The sequence below is a fragment of the Crinia signifera genome, chromosome 8, assembly GCF_055691185.1.
Source record: "Crinia signifera chromosome 8, ASM5569118v1, whole genome shotgun sequence".
Lineage (NCBI taxonomy): Eukaryota > Metazoa > Chordata > Amphibia > Anura > Myobatrachidae > Crinia > Crinia signifera.
This window is the reverse complement of record NC_139224.1, coordinates 56679379-56698858: the sequence shown is the minus strand read 5'-3', so window position 1 is coordinate 56698858 and position 19480 is coordinate 56679379. Positions and strand designations below refer to the sequence as shown.

Below are 19480 nucleotides of genomic sequence, written 5' to 3'. Positions count from 1 at the left end.
CCATAAATAAATTATATATGAATACATTCAGCTCCATTCAGGCATCTTTGCCTTCAATATAGCATAAGTAATTATTGCAACACACGTGTACAATTTACCATCTGTGTCATACCAAGTGCCACATTTTTTTAAATACCAATATGACGGAGCCCACTGTAACTAGGCAGTAGAAGCAAACACAACTGTGCGCACATACCTTTACACCTCTATACAGTTGTAACACAATTATCCCCATAACACACTCATTTAAAACTCCACTTAATATACATTCCTATATACAAACAGGAATCTTTACAAAGTAGTCATACACATGCCATGTATACAAAATATCTGTACTGTATACTGTATACTGTACATATGAACCACAACAGGTGCAGATTCAGTGTCCATGAAGGTACACTGCTATAGAAAGGTAAGGTCTTGTACTTTGAATAATGCAGGTCTTATCTCCAGGAGTTTGCTCTTCTGTTTCCCACAGAAAATGTCAGTAGTAAATGTGAATATCAATAGATACAGTGTGACTGAGGTTCAGCTTGATGCACAGATGTGTGCCCTTAGATTTCTCCCTGGTTAATTAGATTTCTGGCTACGTACATGACTGCACTCACAGTATACATGTAACACAGTGTGTATGGAAGTATTTGTGTATATAAAGGTATGGGGTGTGCAGGTAATGTTTCTATACAGTGTTTTATTGTCTACAATGCATATATAAAGGATATTTTCTCCTTACCTCCTGTCTAAGCTGCTGTACTTGTTTCATCTCCCCTCTCTCTATTCAGCTCTCTCCTCTGATTCCTCCTCCTCTCACACTCACTCTATCCCTCCCTTTTCTACAGTCCCTTTCCCCCCTTTCTTCATTTTTAAAAGAGCTAGCTTGGTGCATTTGGACATCTCAATACAGTCTGAGTCTTGATTGTTTGGCATCTGTATATGTGTTTTTTTATCACTGTATGCTTCTGTCACTCTACATTATTGCACTTTTTTGTTATGCGCATTGATAGTTTTTGTTATTTTTACATTTTGTTTTGCAGAATCTGATTCTAAAGGAATCTGAGAAATGTGAGAGGCAGTTGCATGCCATTTCTCCTGACAATTTATGCTGTTATCTTGCATTAGTGTTCCTAAATCTGTCTTCTTTATATATGGCATGTGTTTTCTTTTTTATTGTTTAAGTCTAATAAAGCTGTATCCTCGTACACTATTGCTGCATTGGAGCCAAATATTCCAAATATACAAGTGTCACATATCAAATTATTCATTGCAGTCTCGTGAAGTGGCTTTGTCAAATCACATTATAAATAAGATGCACATTGGGACATAAACACCGCTAGCGCCGCTTTTCTCAGGTCATTTGTCCCACCTCTCGATATAATCCACCTGGGAATATTGCACTAGTTTTGTGTGTTGTTTCTTATCTTGTATGTGTTTCAGTCAAACAGATTTAAAAAATATGTGGAAAGAAGTTTTCTAAATGGTACAGTATATATGACAAGACAGAACACAGCAATGTGCCCACGCTTACTCTGGGAATTCTCGAAAGCATTTTCCTGGCTGGGGACAGATCATTGTTACGTTTAGTCACCAGAGGGGAAATACCTTCACAACACAAACATCCTATCTGAGGATGTATGAATCAGGCTTTGAATTGTGAAAGAAGATTGACATACTGTAAAAAAAAATGATTTTTGGAATAGAGATTATATTGTTTTTTGTCAAACTGAAAGAAAACACAAAGGTTCTAGGCTGGACCGTAACTATAATTTGTGCCAGTCAGTTTTTCTGTGCTGAATCGTTCCTCCCAGTGGTGTAACTTCTAAAATTGCGCCGCCCTTTGGCTGAAAATTTTGGCAAAGCCCCCCCCCCCCCCCAAGTAAATTTAGCATCTTGTCTGCGGTCCCAGCGCTCCTCAAACTCCTGCTATTGAAAATTGACCCTCACAAAATGTCTGCCCCTAATACCCTCCATTACATACAGTACAAATCACCAAAGCAAGATAGCTGCACCAAACACATCCACTCATGCTATAAACTGAGACCAGGAAATCAGCTGTGCATAACATCATACCACCCAAATGTCCCTATTTTCACAGAACAATCACTGTCCTGTTGGGAGACTCTCTGTTACTTGCTGCTCTGCTTAGCAGAGTGCAGTAAATAGACACTGTGCACACAGCACAGGTGTTATGGACAGCAGGTCCTAATTCACCCTGTAGTCAGACCACACACTTGCAGAGCCGGATTAACAATGGGCCTGATGGAGCTATAGCTCCAGGCCCACTCTCCAAATAGGCCCATTTTGTAGCTGAGGGTCAGGGCTTTCCAACGAGATCAGCCCCGCGTCGCTAGCCCCCCGGGAGTCGGAGATACTGCCAGGCAAACCCGGAACGTTTTCCCCATAGGATGACATGGGACACGCTAATTCCGACCTCCTCCCAGTTCCAATGGCTGCCAGTTCCCCCTCACAGAAACTCGAGGTTGATCTTAGTCAAACCCAAATCGCTGGGCCTTCAATTTGATACCTGGTCCATATGGGTTCATTGGTTCTAGAGATATTGAAGGTAAATTTTATTTTATTTTTTCATTTCTGAAATGTAATTTCATGGCTGTTCATGTTGTTTGAGGACAGATTTCTCTCGAACCAAATGGCCCAGTTTCACGGGACCAAAATCATTCGAAGGCTATAGCTGGTTGTTTAAAGGGGGGCGGGGGTGGTTTTCTCTCCCCCTCACACCAGAAAATGCAGGGACTAGGCTGGTGTAAAAGGTGCCAGTCCGAGAATGTCCCTGCATGATCCTGGGACCATATTCCCTGCATTTTCTGGTATGAAAGGTATATTATTTAAAATAGCCGGGACATGCAGTGCTCTGAATACAGCCGGGCAGCCCCCTGCTCTCTGCCCGGCTGTTAATGGCTGTCATTTCTGCCCGGTGGCGACTGTCTTCCAGTTATCGCGAGCATGTATTCCCTCTTGGCAATGAGCATGTGATCCCACATGGCAACGAGCATGGAACCCCTGGCAATGAGCATGGAACCCCTGGCAATGAACATGTAGGTAAGCAACACTTATGTAGTATCATTTTTAATAGGCATTATGGTGTTTGGCATAATACGTAATGGAGATTATGGTGTGAGGCTTAACATGTAATGGGCATTATGGTGTAAATTTTTTATGTGCGCCAATGCCCCAATATTGCATATTGTGCATTATTGCTCAATCTGTTTGTTATAGTGCAGGCATGTCCAAACTATGGCCCTCAAGCTGTGAAACTACAAGTCCCATAATACATTGCCACAGTTTTGCAATTAGGGAATGGAGGGCCACTGTTTTGACATGCCTGGTATAATGTGTATTTTGGCTAAACCCATGCGGCAAAATGTGAATTTTGCCTTAATCTGTGTGGCATAACGTGAATTTCGACTCAATCTGTGTGCCATAGTGTGAATTTTTGCTCAATCTGTGTGAATTTTGTCTCATTCAATGTGGCATAATGTGTAAGAAGCAAGTACAGTATAAGGGGTTACTATTGTGTTGCATGATTTGTATAAGGGGTATATGGTGTGGTAAACTTAGGTTACCACATAAAAGGTGCTGACATACTGTCTACCAAGTTTCGGTTTTCAGTATTTTTTTATGACTGCAGTGCTGCCTCACCCCGCAAGTATCTTAGGACATCGGCGTCCTGCGGGTGCACCTTTGGAGTGCACCCGCCAATATATCTCCCTGCATTTTTCTTATGCCAGTCCCCTGCATTTTCCAGGTATATATAATTAGTTGAAAGTATTTACACAAATAGAGACATACCCATGAGCAGACCACCCAACCAGAACACTGGTCACGCCCCCACATTATTAGGTGCTGTCCGCAACCCCTATTATTGCGCATAATAGGCCCTTGATCATTTTCAGCTCTAGGCCCATTTAGACCTTAATCTGGCTCTGACAACAAGGGATAAACTATTATAAACATAGGTTGAACTAGATGGATGCAAGTCTTTATTCAGCCTCACCTACTATGTAACTATGTAACTTAGTAGTACTGGAGTCCTGCTTGTTCTTGTGTATCTCCTATATAGATTAATAACTCATTTTCCCACTGGGTGATTTGGCCATGATCGAATTAAGGGAGTCCATAAACCATGCAGGATCTTGAAATATCGCTGGAGGGTGAATGCAATCCTTGAGTCAAGGGAGTGTCCTCACGATGTATGCAGTATTTGTAATCCACAGTATGCCGGTGGTGGTGTCCCATATGTTGGTATATTGCTGAGAACGTTCCAAAGTTAAACCCAGGGATGAGATACGGAGATAAATTGTAGTAGGAAAAAACAGTACAACCTTTAGAATCCAGAGCTGGTTTTAAAAGTACAAGTGCCGCCTATGTGGGAGCAGCTCGACACATCACCCCACTAGGCGCCTGTTCCATTCTTGAGCCCACCCAAGTGCTCAATTATACCCCCTTTTTTCTTTTAGGCTAAAAATTAACCCTACAATATCCGTGTGTGCATTTACATGTGGTAGGGAATATAGATGTAAGATATATCATATAGAATGTAAGCTCCACTGAGGCAGGGACTGATGTGAATATTCAAATATTCTATGTAAAGCGCTGCGGAATATGTATGTGCTATATAAGAATCTGGTAATAAATAAATAATAAACACATTTTAAATAGTGACTTGGAGACTTATTGGCAATGAAAAGGATCAGGTTTTCTAGCTGAAGTACCGGCGATGGTTTAAATGTTAAATGTTCAAGTATTAAGTAATCAATGAGTTGGATATAATTGTCCATTTCAAAAATAATTAGCAGCTTAGCAGCTCTTCCAACACACCCATGAGGTGGCTGCTCAATGTCGTTTTTGTTTTTGGGGTGTCGCCAGTAGCCCTAATCCCCAGCTTGTTCACGTCAATTCCCTCCAGTTTCAAAACAGAAAATTTAAATAGAGAAAAACACTGTAAACGTGTAACAACAATTGTTGTAACTGGAGGGATCAGTGACAAGTCTTATTAATAATTAGAAAAATACAAAAACTGTAAATTGAAAAAAACACTGTAAAAGTGTAAAAACTTTTGAACTTTAGAACATGAACTTACCGCTTTAGACCATGATCTTATGTTTGGTTGTTCTGCTTTGCTGGGGAGCCGTCAGTAAAGGTGGGAGAAATGATCCGGGTTCAAGAGTCTCACGCGGCACAGAGGGCAGATGTTGTTTACCTGCAGCCATTCTGTCAGACAGGGAACATGGAAGGTGTGGTGACAGTACGATACAGCTATTTCTGTACCTACCCCAATGTCCGAGATGCAGATGGAACAGTACTCTGGTTCATCTCCGTCTGCAATGGTGCGCCTGCTGTAGGTGGGGAGACGGGACAGGACGAGCCGCATGATGCTGTCCAGCAGGAGGTGATCTACTCTCTCTGCAACTGCCTGATGGTCTCTTCCTCTTCGTCCAGACCTTCCTCTTCCCGATGTTGGTCCAGATCTTCTTGCTGACTGACTCCCACGGGATGGTCTGCGGCGTCCTGACCTCAGCCATGGCTCTCTGGTGTTCTGGCTGGGTCCATCTAAAATGATATTTCATATATTGTAGATATAACAAATAGCCATATGTGACATGTAAAGATAAGATATTGCTGGTGTACAATAAGACTTCCAGCAGTAACATGATTTATATATTATATTACTATACAACTGAAAAACAGAGCTGTAACAGTATGAGTGTATGGATGCAGGCCCCAATGCTTAGCGGTTCCTGGTCTGTAACTGACAGCATGGGAGGTGCCAGCCAGTAACACAGGGACACTGGCCAGCCACCACTGCAATAATCCCTCCCACTACAAAGGACAACTGCTAGAGAAGAGACATTGGTCTAAGATTTAATTTACTAAACATTTACTGACCTTCATTTCCAATCAGCTGGGATAACTCACGACGGCTCATTGTAACCGGAGGCAGAAGGTGATCAAGTTAAAAAAAAAAAAAATGGGGGGAAAAAAGAAAGAAAAAGCACAGATGTAATTGTGCGCTGAGCTCCACTCACTGATAATTCACTCGGAGAATCTCTGTCAGCGATGAATAGCTTGCAAATTGATCTCACCTGAGAGGCCTTTTCTCTTGTGTCCACATCAGCTGCTGCTCAGGAAATGCCAGTGATATTGCTGTGCACTGAGGATTGCAATGTGGCATGCGGGCGGCAGTTGGTGGTGGCAGTTGGTTATGGCCATGCAGCACTCACATGTACAGTATACCCCACATCATCCTCTGCTGCCAGCAATATACTGGACAGAGCCACATTGTAGAAGGGGGTCCACGTACATCCCAATGTTTAGTTAAAATGTCTCTTACATTACTACTTTCTAATATAAGAGAAATGTTAACTAAACATTGGGATGTACTAACTGTCCACCCCCTGCTACAAACCTTTCTTCCTCCCAAGCCTCAATAAGTGTTTAGGTGAGCTGCCATTCTGAAATCTGTCATCACCTTAAGTCAACTGTTAAAAAAAATTGGTTACAAACAGAGCCGGCCCTAGCCTACATGACGCCCTAGGCAAGATTTTGGCTGGTGCCCCTAGCACCGCCACTAGTTCCGCCTCTGACCCTGCTCCCCTTTCCCAGCACCATCAATCTTTATCATAGCAGTCATCATTTTGGTGCTCCTACCCGCAATATTTTAAATAGAAACAGTGCACACATTCGGTGCGCAGCCCAAACAAGTGTGTGTTCTTGCTGGGAAGGGGCTTGGCCACACAATAGTACCCCCAATTCAAATTATGCCACACAGTAGTGCAACTTTATTCACATTATATCATGTGATGGTGTCCCTTATTCACGTTACATCACACAGTAGTACCACTTTACCTTATATACATTACTCCTCACATTATTCACATTATAACCTTAGAAAAAAATCCTGAGAAAATATTGTATTTTAAGCACCCTCCATGGCCACACTGCAACCCAGCACAAAGCAGTGTGTGATGGGCAGAGGAGAAGAGCTGCAGCTGCCCCTGTCACTTAAGGGGAGGGGGCCTGGTGACCCCACTGGGCCCTTCCATCAGACTTTGGCCTGGGTAATTTGTACCCCTACCCCTTTCTCTTGGCACCCCTGATAATACCACACAGTAATGCCCCTTACACATGACACACATTATGAATGTCCTTATAACCATAATGCCCCCTACACCTTATGCCAACCTTTATTAATGCCCTTCATACACATGACACACATAATGCCCCTTACACATATGTTGCACATTATTAATGCCCTTATACACATGACACACATAATGCCCATTACACTTGTGTTGCACATTATTAATGCACTTAAACACATGACACACATAATGCCCCTTACACATATGCCGAACACTATTGCACAACCAACCCACCCGCAGACAGCACTCGCACAGCCACTAACACTGTGACTTCTGCCTCTGCTTGGATACAGATGATTCCTCATACATCTTGCCTCAATAGGCCATGCAGCTCCTGGCCAGTTCTGCTAACGTTGGGTGCCCTTTTTGCTGAAAATTCATCTTATTTGCATTGTTATGACCAGCACACACAAGGAGCTTCCGATGATTAAAATGATATGCGGCATGCCTATATTCTGTGTGCGACTGTGGCTGTACCTGCATACAGAATGCTATGTTACAGTGATTTCCATGAATACACTATTTCATATGCAGATACAGCCTCACTCACACACAGAATATAGGCATGCTGCATATCATTTTAATCAGCAGAAGCTGCTGATGCCCCTAGGCATTCCAAATGCCCTAGGCAATTGCCTAGTTTGCCTATGCCTAAGGCCGGCTCTGGTTACAAACAGCGAAGGTGTTTTCCCATGCAATAAGTGCAAAACGTGCCAATATGTAGATGAAGATTATGGCACAGATTTTGGGACATAAAAAATCATGGGTTATTAAAAGCTGCATGACGTCTCACTACACACCTGATCTATATACTGTAAATGTGGAAAAAGATATATATCGGAAAGACCAAGCGTCAACTTTCTGCAGCTTTCAGTCACAAAAGTAAGTCAATACTTACCTGTCAGATGGCTGCTGATGACTGAATTGGGGGCAGACACTGACGTCATGTGACATCACCTGCATCCCATGGGAATGTCAGTTCATGGGGACACTGGGTGTTCCCCTGCTGCCTCCCCCGCCCTCCTCTGCCCATGCGAACGCCTTGGAGAGTGTGATACTTACCAAAGGCATTTGCACAGGGAGTCTGTACATGCGCAGATCCACGCATGCGCATTCACAGACCCCCACCTGAATCAGGCCCTATGTATCTTTAAGAAGGTGTATCTTTGACAATCTCTCTCTCTCTCTATATATATGTTTTTCTTATTACCATGCAATTACTATATATATTCTAGTTTCTGAGACCTAGGAGTCTCTCTGTGCATGTATAGGGACTAGTTAGTGTTAGTGAGTGGATCACTGAAGAACAGATGGATACCTAATATTTTGCTGCTGTGACCTGTGACCTCATCTTAAACAGCCCAAAAAGGCAATATTAAAGTACATCAACAGGGAAAAGCAGGGCTGACCCGTTTTAAGTATAAAAGAGCACTGACCTGGGAATAACGTGGTTGAAGTGCAGTGTAAATGGTGTCTGAAGCAGGGTCTGACCTGGAAAATTCCTGTGGTCAAAATACAGGGTTCGATCCGGGATCCTAGTGTAAAAGTGGTATTAGAGGAGTCTGGGTCTGCTGCCCACTTGTGAAAGGGTGGAATCTATAACACTGATCGCTCCTCCCCCAATGCTGACTTTTTCATTGTGGTGAGCCATATTTTTTTTTTTGCGAATTTTTTTCCTAAAGGGGCTTTGCCATACTTGCCGACTTCTGTTTTCTCCTCGCCCCCTGGGAGAAGCCAGGGGGCGGGGCAGGGCAGGCGTCATCAAGTCCCACCCACATAGCAGTCAAACAACGCAATTCACTGCATTTTTGGGAGCCTCCCGGCAATTCTGGGAGGGTAGGCAAGCCTGGGCTTGGCCAAACCTCCTATGATAACCGGCACGTCCCCGAAAAAATTATTGAGGCCACAGCCAGCTCTCTACAACACTGTAAATCATGGGTCCTCAAACTGCGGTCCTCCAGATGTTGTGAAACTACAAATCCCAGCATGATATGAGAATAGTTTTGTGGTGCTGCGCTCCGTTAATGAAAATTCTACAGTCTGTTTTTTATAAAATAAATAGTTGTTCTTTATTTGTGTATAATAATAATGGGTATACGGCAATCAACCTTTTCAATACAACCGCCTGCCGCTAAGGACAAGAATATTATATTCCTTCAAGGTTATTACAATTGCTCGTGGTGGATGAACATGCGACACATGCACGATGTGTCTGGACCATGTGTGTTAGTTTACAAAACAAGTAAATGGTATATGACAAAAAATGTAGAAAAAGAACAAAACATAATGATAATGAACAAAGAGAAAATGAAAAAAATGAGAATGAAAAAAATGTAGAAAAAGTCAACACATGTGTGTCGTCAGTTATCTGTCCAATAAATTGGACGGTGTGTACACAATTGTCGCAATATTTAGCAATAATTGCAGTAAACTTGGGGTTCCTTGGTAGGAGAAAGATGTGTTTAAACTTAAGCTGCCCATACACGCTGCTTTATGGGCGTGCTTTCCTTGCTGTAGTAGCACGGATCAAATTGCATTGCATTGCATGTGCACACGTTGTGCATGCAATGCGATGCGATTTGATGAGAACTAGGTACAAAACGTATGTGCAAGCACATACTTTTTGTACTGTGCGATGAGGTGCGCGGGAGCGTGCACCTCAAAGCACACATCGGGTCAGCTCGGGTCAGTGATCCCAAGCCACCTCCCAACGAGAAAACCGCGACCGAACACGAACACCAACCTACAGGTACCAGCAATAACCGGTAACTAACTGACAGGAGGATTAGAAATAGCGGGACGCCGCTTGACATTGTGCCAAGCCACAGACTAAGTTTAAACACATCTTTCTCCTACCAAGGAACCCCAAGTTTACTGCAATTATTGCTAAATATTGCGACAATTGTGTACACACCGTCCAATTTATTGGACAGATAACTGACGACACACATGTGTTGACTTTTTCTACATTTTTTTCATTCTCATTTTTTTCATTTTTTTCATTTTTTTCATTTTTTTCATTTTTTTCATTTTTTTTTTCATTTTTCTCTTTGTTCATTATCATTATGTTTTGTTCTTTTTCTACATTTTTTGTCATATACCATTTACTTGTTTTGTAAACTAACACACATGGTCCAGACACATCGTGCATGTGTCGCATGTTCATCCACCACGAGCAATTGTAATAACCTTGAAGGAATATAATATTCTTGTCCTTAGCGGCAGGCGTTTGTATTGAAAAGGTTGATTGCCGTATACCCATTATTATTATACACAAATAAAGAACAACTATTTATTTTATAAAAAACAGCCTGTAGAATTTTCATTAACGGAGCGCAGCACCACAAAACTATTCTCATATCTTGCCCATTTCTTCAAACGGGACTAGTCACCCGTTTAGGTGCAGCTGCTAGTTAAGGATTACCAAATAGATAGATTCAGTGCGTAGGTACAAACCCCTCGTTCTCTATACAAATCCCAGCATGCCTTGCCACACTTTTGCTACAAGGCAGTGTTAAATCTGTGGCAAGGCATGCTGGGATTTGTAGTTTCACAACATCTGGAGGGCCGCAGTTTGAGGACCCATGCTGTAAATAGTCACAGCAGTGACAGCAGATTACGGTTGCCATTGATTATCATTAGTTTAGTTGGTGTAATAGCATTAGCTGACTGCTCATCTGCAAAACAAAATCCACCCATGGTTCTCCATCAATGCCTGACTTATCGCATCAATGTTGGAGCTATCAATAATCAACACTATATTTTTAAGCCAGGTGCACTCTTTACTGACTGACACATTTGAAAAGATCCACAGGTGGAACTAATTATTTCACTTATTCTGTGAGGAGACCTGCAAAACAGGCACTGTGTTGGGTCCCGAGGACCTACTTTGAGAACCTGTGCCTTAAGCGAACAGATGGAAAAGTTGACTATACCTACCCATTAGAGTTTATATATCATTTATCAAGTACATTCTATAAAATGATAGAAGCTCATTGGAAGCTATAAGCATCTTTGAAGGCTTTATACATTAACCATACCTCCCAACTGGTTTTTGGGGATGTTCCTGCATCCCACCCGGCGTCGACATTATCCAGCGGTGGGGGGGGGGGGAGCGGGCAGTTGGGAGGCCCTCTCTCATCTGGTGAATCTATTCTGGCAGCAGAGAGGCTGGGGGCTGGCCAGCAGCTTACAGCGCCGCTGGTCAGGCCTCCACAGCGGCGAAAACAGACATGGCCATGTCGAGAAGCCACACTCCTAATTTTGGGCACACGCAGCTGCCCCATTTTCCTCATCCAAAAAGTTGGGAGGTATGCATTACGAATATTACTTTGCTTAGCAAAAAATAACCTTGACACCTCTATAGTAATACCAAACAGCTGTTACAGCGACTCTTCCATTTTTTTTTTTTGCCAATGGGCAATGAACATGTATTCCTCCTTGGCAATGAGCATGTAAACCCACATGGCAATGAGCATGGAACCCCTGGCAATGAGCTTTTACGATCTACCTCTAGTGGATCGGTGTAAATGTGCAGTTAATATATTCTGTTTGCAGTTTGTATGTTTTCCCCTGGATCAGGGTTTTGCTGATCCAGCTCCCTGGGTTTCATGCATATCCTGCTTCTTGAGTGTGGCTGCATGCAAGGCTATATAGTTAGGTTCTCAGCATGCAGACGCTGCCGGTTATAGTTCCCAGTGCAGTTCTGTTTGTCTTGGTTCCTGCTCCAGAGCGTGCCCGGTCCCAGCCCTTGTATCCAGCGTCCTGTGCCCAGCCTTGCTTGTGCTACAGGGTCTGTGTTCCTGGTCCCAATCAGTGCTCCTTCCTGCCTATTCCTGTGCTGCAGTCCCCTGAGTTCCTTCTGCTGTGATAGCATCATCCCAGATAAGTCAGGGGTTCTGCCTGCAGCTTTTCTTTTATTGAAATTGTACTGTACCATCTCTGCATTGTTGCAGCAGCTCACACTGGGGGTCTGGTTTGCCCTCTAGGGGTCAATCTCCGCTCCATCTGACTATCTGACTGAGAGGCGCGTCTCAGTTTCCGGGCAGCGGGAACCTTGTCCGTCTCCGCTCCAGGGTTAGGTGGGAAAGCAGGGAGGTGCCGTCGGAAGGGAACACGCGCATCCCCATTCGCAGAACAGATGGAGGCAATGGCAGATGGCGAATCTTCCGCCATCCCCTGCAAGAGCGAGGCCCGCTCCATCTGTATATAATTAGTTGAAAGTATTTACACAAATAGAGACACACCCATGAGCAGACCACCCAACCAGAACACTGGTCACTCCCAACACATTATAATGTGCTGGCCACTACCCCTATTATTGCGCATAATAGGCCATTGATAATTTTCAGCTCCAGGCCCATTTAGACCTTAATCTGGCACTGCACACTTGACCTAATTAAACTTTGTGGTTTAGCTAACCACAGTTCTCATGTATACATACAATGGTGATTTCTTCCCCTTGTAACTGTACATGAGCTCCGCTTTGACTGACAGCTCAGTGGAGCTCAGCCAATCAGAGAAGCTCTGCTTACGTGGTTCTCCCTGATTTTAACCCCTGGATGTCTACATGGACCGAACAGGTATTTATGTGAGCCGTTTTGTTTTTTTTAACAGGTCCCCTAAAGTGGATCGAAGGGCCATGTGTCAACATAGGTAAGTATATGTGTGTGCATGTATGTTTATTAAAGTTATACTGTCATGGTGCATGTGTTTTTATTTGAATATTTGTTTTGATGCAGAACAACAACAACCAGCAGATCCTTTAATGTAACACATTCTGGTTCTTGTGGTAATCCAAGTACCAGCATGCTGCTGAAGCTTGCTGAGATTTATAGTTCCACAGCAAAACACTATATTCAAATTATTACCCTCAATTGCTATCATCCAGGCACCCACTGTTAGGGATGCCACCAAGGTGGTATAGGTGGCCCTGTTGCATTTGCCCAGCAGACCTTAAAGCCTTTAGTATGCTAAGGCCTCAGCTATAACAGCCACATTTGTGAGGGCAAAGTAGGTCCGCCCCCCACTCCGGTGCTGCCAGGTCTTACAGAGGGAGAGGAGATGATTGTCACAATTAATCTTTAATGTGTGGGCTCCCCCTTTTGGCGATCCCGATCAAAAATTGATCGGGATCACCAATCGATTGCTGAATCAGATTTTTAAACATGTTTAATAATCTGGTAATATCTGCGGTTGTTTTTTTATATGTGCGGACATTCCCGTCTCGTCTTCTTCTTTTATTTAAATTATGATAAGAAGTAACATCTGAAATGACATTCGATTGAGGTGATGTATGGGCACTTTCCAGATATGAAGATGCAATCTTTAGATGGGAAAAATCTGCTGATCACTGGAATAAATCTGTAATGTGTGGGCAAGTCAAATAGATTGTAGAAACCATTTATCTGGCCAAAAAATCACTGGATCTGGAAAACCATTAATTGTGATTGTTGATGTATGGGGCTCATAAGAAACAACACACTGGCAGACAAACAGACTAGTTAGGGAACCTGTAATAGCGGAATAGACGCTTGCAGTGACACAGATGGACATACAGTGAGAGCAGACTGTAGGGCAGTGCTAGTTTCAAACAGGACACAGGAATAATCCCAGAATACAAACAGAAGCAGAATACAAACAGTATGTACTGAAATCGCCCACATGTGTACACAGCTTTAAGGCAAACTGGGTAATAAAGGGAGCAATGTCCGATCAGAACAGCTAGAATAGACAGCCCCCTTAATGAGGAAAGTCACTGGTGGTGAACTGCCTGACACACAAAGCACAGTGCTAATTGCCTAATTATTTGACAGGTGAAACTGAACACAGAACAGTCAGGCTGCATTCACACAGACCTGCCAGAGGCAGCTCGTAATACCCACCATCCAAGGGTGCCCTGGGGGGATGACCATTTTTTTTGGAGGGGGGGGGGGGTGGCCCACTCCACCAGGAATTCCAGCCTGGGCTGACTAGTTATTTATAAAATGCCACAGCGGCCAATATAAAGTGGCCCCTGGCTTTGGCATTATCTCTTTTAAAAATACTAATTTTAAAAATACAGGGGACCCTTACAGATAGAGCCATCCTCATCTAGGGCCTTATTTTGGTTTACTCTTTCTGACAAAATCCTTCTTAGATGGACAAAACCATGTGCACTGCAGGGGGGCATATGTAAAATGTGCAGAGAGAATTATATTTGGGTGAGTTATTTTGTTTCTGTGCAGGCTAAATACAGACTGCTTTATTTTTATACTGCAATATAGATCTCACTTTGAAGTAAAACCCCACCCAAATCTAATTCTCTCTGCACAAGTAACATCTGCCCCACCTGCAGTGCACATGGTTTTGTCCATCTAAGAAGGATTTTGTCAGAAAGAGTGAACCAAAATAAGGCCCCTAGCCCTTTAATAAGATTAAGTGAGCCAGAGCTGTCAGACTTTATCCTCTGCTAATCCCCTACTGTATTGTTCTAATGCTTTGTAGCTGAGAACGGTAAATGATAATAAGCCTTGGTTTGTCATGGCTTAACCCTAACTATACAACCCCTGCAACCTAACCCTAACCTAACCCTTACCTTCCATCCCCCCGCACAGCCTATCCTAACCACACCCAGCAGTCAATCCCTAGCACCATAACCCTAGCCAAAGACACATGTTTGCAGCCTAACTCTAACTGTAATCCCCCTGCAGCCTATGCCTAACCAGCTTAACCAAACCCCCCTCCCCCCAACGCCCTACCATACAGAATGCCTTGCAGCTATGAAAGTCAATTATTTAATAAACCAGTGGACAATATAATAGTTATGCTGTTTCCTTAACCTTACTCATTTGTTACCTTTTCACGTTACCCCTAGCAACCACCATGCCATCATTTCATCTACAGCAGTGGAGCTGTGTCTAAAGGCCCCCATACATTAGGCCGACTTGTCCTAGGGACAAGTCGGACCCAATTTACCTGCGAGCCGCCCGGCAGCTCCCAGGGAGGCTCACATACAATTTGGCACTTGATGTGCCATTTTTACATGGGATAAATCGCATGCGATTTATCCCATGTAAAAAAAACCCTGGGGAGCTGCAGGGCGGTGAGCAGTAGTGGGGGCGGGCAGCGGCAGTAGTGGGGACGGGCAGCGGTGGTGGGGGCGGCCAGCGGCGGTAGTGGGGGCGGGCAGCGGCGACGGGCGGCGTTTGCGGTGAGCGCAGTGTACTTACACATAGCAGCAGCGGCGGGGACGGGACGCGCAGTGGCGGCTATTATATTTTTAAAATACTTGTCAAATGACCGGCCGCTCTCTGATTGGCCGGAGAGCTCTCAGCCAATCAGAGAGCGGCCGGTCATTTGACAAGTATTTTAAAAATATAATAGCCGCCACTGCGCGTCCCGTCCCCGCCGCTGCTGCTATGTGTAAGTACACTGCGCTCACCGCAAACGCCGCCCGCCGCCGCTGCCCGCCCCCACTACCGCCGCTGGCCGCCCCCACCACCGCTGCCGCTGGCCGCCCCCACTACTCCCCCGGTGTCTGTATGCATATGCCTGTCAGGTGGCAGGCATATGCATACAGGGAGGTCGGACGTGATCGTATGTACAGACCGTCCGACCTCCCTGATCCGGTCCGATGCGCACGGGACCGCGCATCGGATCGGATCAAATGTCACATACCTACGATTTTGGGCCGATTTCATCCGATTATCGGCACAAAGTGCCGAAATCGGATGAAATCGTCCCAAAATCGCATAGTGTATGGGGGCCTTTAGGCACTGTGAAAGGTTGTAAAATACATTTACATATGAATTGGTGCAACCACAAACCATTGTCTCTATGTTGTCTCATATACTGTACATTTACTCTTATCCTCACTGAGAATAAGAAAACCTTTTAAAGGTTCTTATACGCTATGTACTTATAAAGGAATTGATACGCACAAACAATCAGTTATGATTGGATCATGGATCTAACCCTGTCTCCTAGTATATTGTAGTCCTTAATGGACAAAGGTGATAAGAGGGTAACAATCAATATACAGGAACAATTCTACAATACAAAGATACAATAAATAGGTACTACATAAATGGTTTAAACAAACGCAGTGACTATGGAACGCAAGTACAGCTGACACAGTACAACAAACACACATATAAATATATCAATTACCGTCACAGACGCTTAGGTGCGATTGAATAAACTCTCTCCCCAGGATCCCGGGAATGTGCTCTGTAAGATCACATTTTGTGCCCAGGATCCCAGTGTTGCTCCTTTTAAAGCAAAGGGGCTGGAAGGTCAGACTTGATGGTCATTGGGTAAGGCAAAGCGACCAGGTGTCTTCTCATTGGTTCTTCATTCCACCTGGAGTGTCTTCCTGTCCACGCAGGGTGTGGGGTTATGTAATTAAACGCATTGATGTTGGTTCACTGAGCTTATGTCTGTGACGGTAGTCTATACAATATTAGACAATAAAGTATGGACGACCATATTCCAAAACTTTTGGGGAATACATAATGTACCCCTACGATTAGACATTAATGTATTACGTCCGTCCTCGATCGATTGGTTTAAACTAGAACTACACAAATAACGTAATTAAATGGCGTAGAGGTCGTTCGCAATACATTAATAGCATAGAGGTGCAATTTCGTCTTCCACACAGCCTAATTCTAATTATACACAGATCCCACAACCTAACTTTAAATATACACACCTCCGGAATCTCAACCATACATACTGTACCTTGGATCTAAACTATACACACCCTCACTAATTCTAGTCATACAGATGGAGTCTTTGTAGATACTTTCGCCAGCCCCCGCCAGCGGGCAGTTTCCGCCAGGGGGAGTGCGCGCACGAGACCCCCCCCCGGCTGACCACACCCCCATGAGTTCCCGCCCCCCACTTCAGCTGCTTCAAGAAATTTACCGGCTGTTTTTAAATCCCAGCCTGCCTTGGTCTTCAGGAACTCAATGCTCCTTGTACTCTTCCTTGTTGATGAACAATTTGTAGCAGTAGGGAAAAGCCAAGGTAGTTATAGAGTACAAGGGGTTTAAAATAGCAACACTTTGAAGTGTAAAATAAGGTACAGTACTGTACATTTTTCAGGAAAACACAGATAATTGATGTCTTTGAAAAACCTTTATTTAATGATTAAGCGCCCAAGTAGTGAACTCTCTATAACACCTTTTATCTTCTAAATAGCAAAGTTTTAAAAGGGCTTGCTGATTAAAAGATGAAAGGTATGTTTGGCACAGCTATGGCTTTAACTAGGGTGGTGCGACATGTGCCCCCACACAGAGCTTCAGAAGGCCGAGGGTGATGTTCTGCAGCACGTCAATTTCATGATTTCATCAATCTCACTTGCAACTTTCTCCTTAATCCCGTCAACACCTGACCACCCCATCTCCACTCCCTAAGCAGTGAGGGGTGTTTTTTGCTAAAAGTAAAAAGGATTATTAGGCGCTTGTCGGGAGGGACAGTGGAGGGTGGGGGTTGGAGAGATAGGGTTAATCAAGAAAAAGAGAGCGTAAATGGAGAATAAAGGTAAAAAAAATAAAATAAAATAAAAATAAATATAAAAATAAAATAAAATAAAAATAAATATAAAAATAAAAATAAAAAAATAAAAAATAATAAAATAAAATAAAAACGTGCATAAATTGTTTACACTCTTTTGTAATGTTGGAGGGAGCAACAGTCCAGTTTGTAATAGCTCTAGCTTGCCCTAGCTTGCTAACCTGTTTTGCAGGAGAAGACGGCAGCGCTTTGCTGTTCAGCGTCTTCCGTGTGCTGCGGGCGGCTTGGGGTGACGTCACCCGATTCTCCGGCTTCTGTTCGTGGCTTGCGGTAGTAGCTGGAGCGGGTGGCAGTGTGTCCCCTTGCTGTCGGGATGTCCCTCTCTTGGTCCAACGCGTTTCACATCCACCAAGATGCTTTTTCAAGGTCTGATTATCATCACGCATGCTCCTTGATAAAGGTCTACTGTTCAAGGACCTAAACATCGGAGCAATGTGATTACTGTAGATTTACTCAGATGACATTGTTGGAAATAAATACCTTTTGATTTTATCAAATTGATTCTTCTTTGATAAAGTGGCGAGTGCTCATATCTCTACCCGAGAACTGGTCTATATACAGATGGGGCAGGTCCCATCTTGGCAGGGGATGGCGATGGCGATGCCAGCCGCCATCCCCCGCCATCTGCATAGCGAGAAGGGGACGCACGTGCACGAGAGGCGCGTCCGTCTCCTTCTGACGGCGCTTCCAGCCGCTCCCCCGGGTCACCACCGGCTTGTCGGCGGTAACCCGGGGTCCCCGCCGCCTGCCCGCACCCCCCCCCCCCTAACCCTGTCCGTCTCCCTGAGGCGGAGACGGACTGGGTTCCCATCGCCCCGCCGACGGAGATTGAGACGCGCGTGCGCGTGATCTCAGTCAGATGGTGAGGCAGGCTGCTGGCGGATCGCCAGTGCTGACGTTCTGGCGATTTGCCAGCAAGGAAGAGGCCTGCCCCATCTGTATATGTATATGTATATATATATCGGGGTGTAAGGGTCGGCACTCTTTGGGATATCCGAAGGTAGCACCTCTGGTGCCTCTCAGCGTGTGCGGGCACACGGAGTATACGAGGGAGCAATTGATGGCACTCGGAGGATTTGTCACAGGATACACGGGACACACAAAGTGTAGCAACGTTTCGGTTTTAATAACCTTTTTCAAGCTCAAAGAAAACAAGTAACAATCTTACCTATATAGCCAACAACACCACAAGTGAGAGGGAGCCCGCTCACCCTCGCCGGGCCGGATCCAATGACGTCACCCTCCGGTGGCGCACACCATTCGGTGCGTCACGGCCGTCAGAGGGGTTGCTAGGCGACCCTGTGAAACAAATTTTTTTTTACATATATACATGAATAATAGTGCAAGTGATATGTGTAGAGAACCAACTACTGGAGCATAAGAACCTAAAGAGATACATATGAAATACATGGCATGAAACAAACATGAAACAATGTAATATACTGCGTATGGAAGCAAAAGACAGGCTGACAAGCGTCATAGGCAGCGGGTGAGGAAAAACGTTCATAGAAAACAGTGGAAACTGCAGGCTTCATTAAGCCCTGCAGGATGGATCGTTTTCAATTTATTGATCCACCATGTCTCACGCTGTAGCAGCAACTTGTCCCTGTCACCCCCTCTAACTTTTTTGGGAATATGATCAATCATTTTATATCTCAGGGTGGCAAGATTATGCCTATTTTCCCTGAAATGTCTGGGAACCGGCTGTTCTATTTGTCCAAATTTACCTTCGAGGGAGGCTTTAATGGCAGATCTGTGCCCTG

The 19480-nt window shown here is 44.2% G+C and overlaps 1 protein-coding gene across 2 annotated transcripts in view; it reads right to left on the bottom strand.

The window, feature by feature from the left end:
* The window catches only part of GALR3 (galanin receptor 3), a 59379-nt gene extending 41249 nt beyond the window's left edge, over positions 1-18130 (bottom strand). The window contains exon 1 of one of the 2 annotated variants that reach the window (XM_083156446.1): positions 17879-18130. The gene's annotated coding sequence lies outside the window, so the exon portion shown is untranslated. Of the gene's footprint in view, positions 1-733; positions 837-17878 lie in introns of those variants that run through there. The other variant, XM_083156445.1, reaches the window with a different exon arrangement.
* Between the last annotated feature and the right edge of the window lie 1350 nt (positions 18131-19480).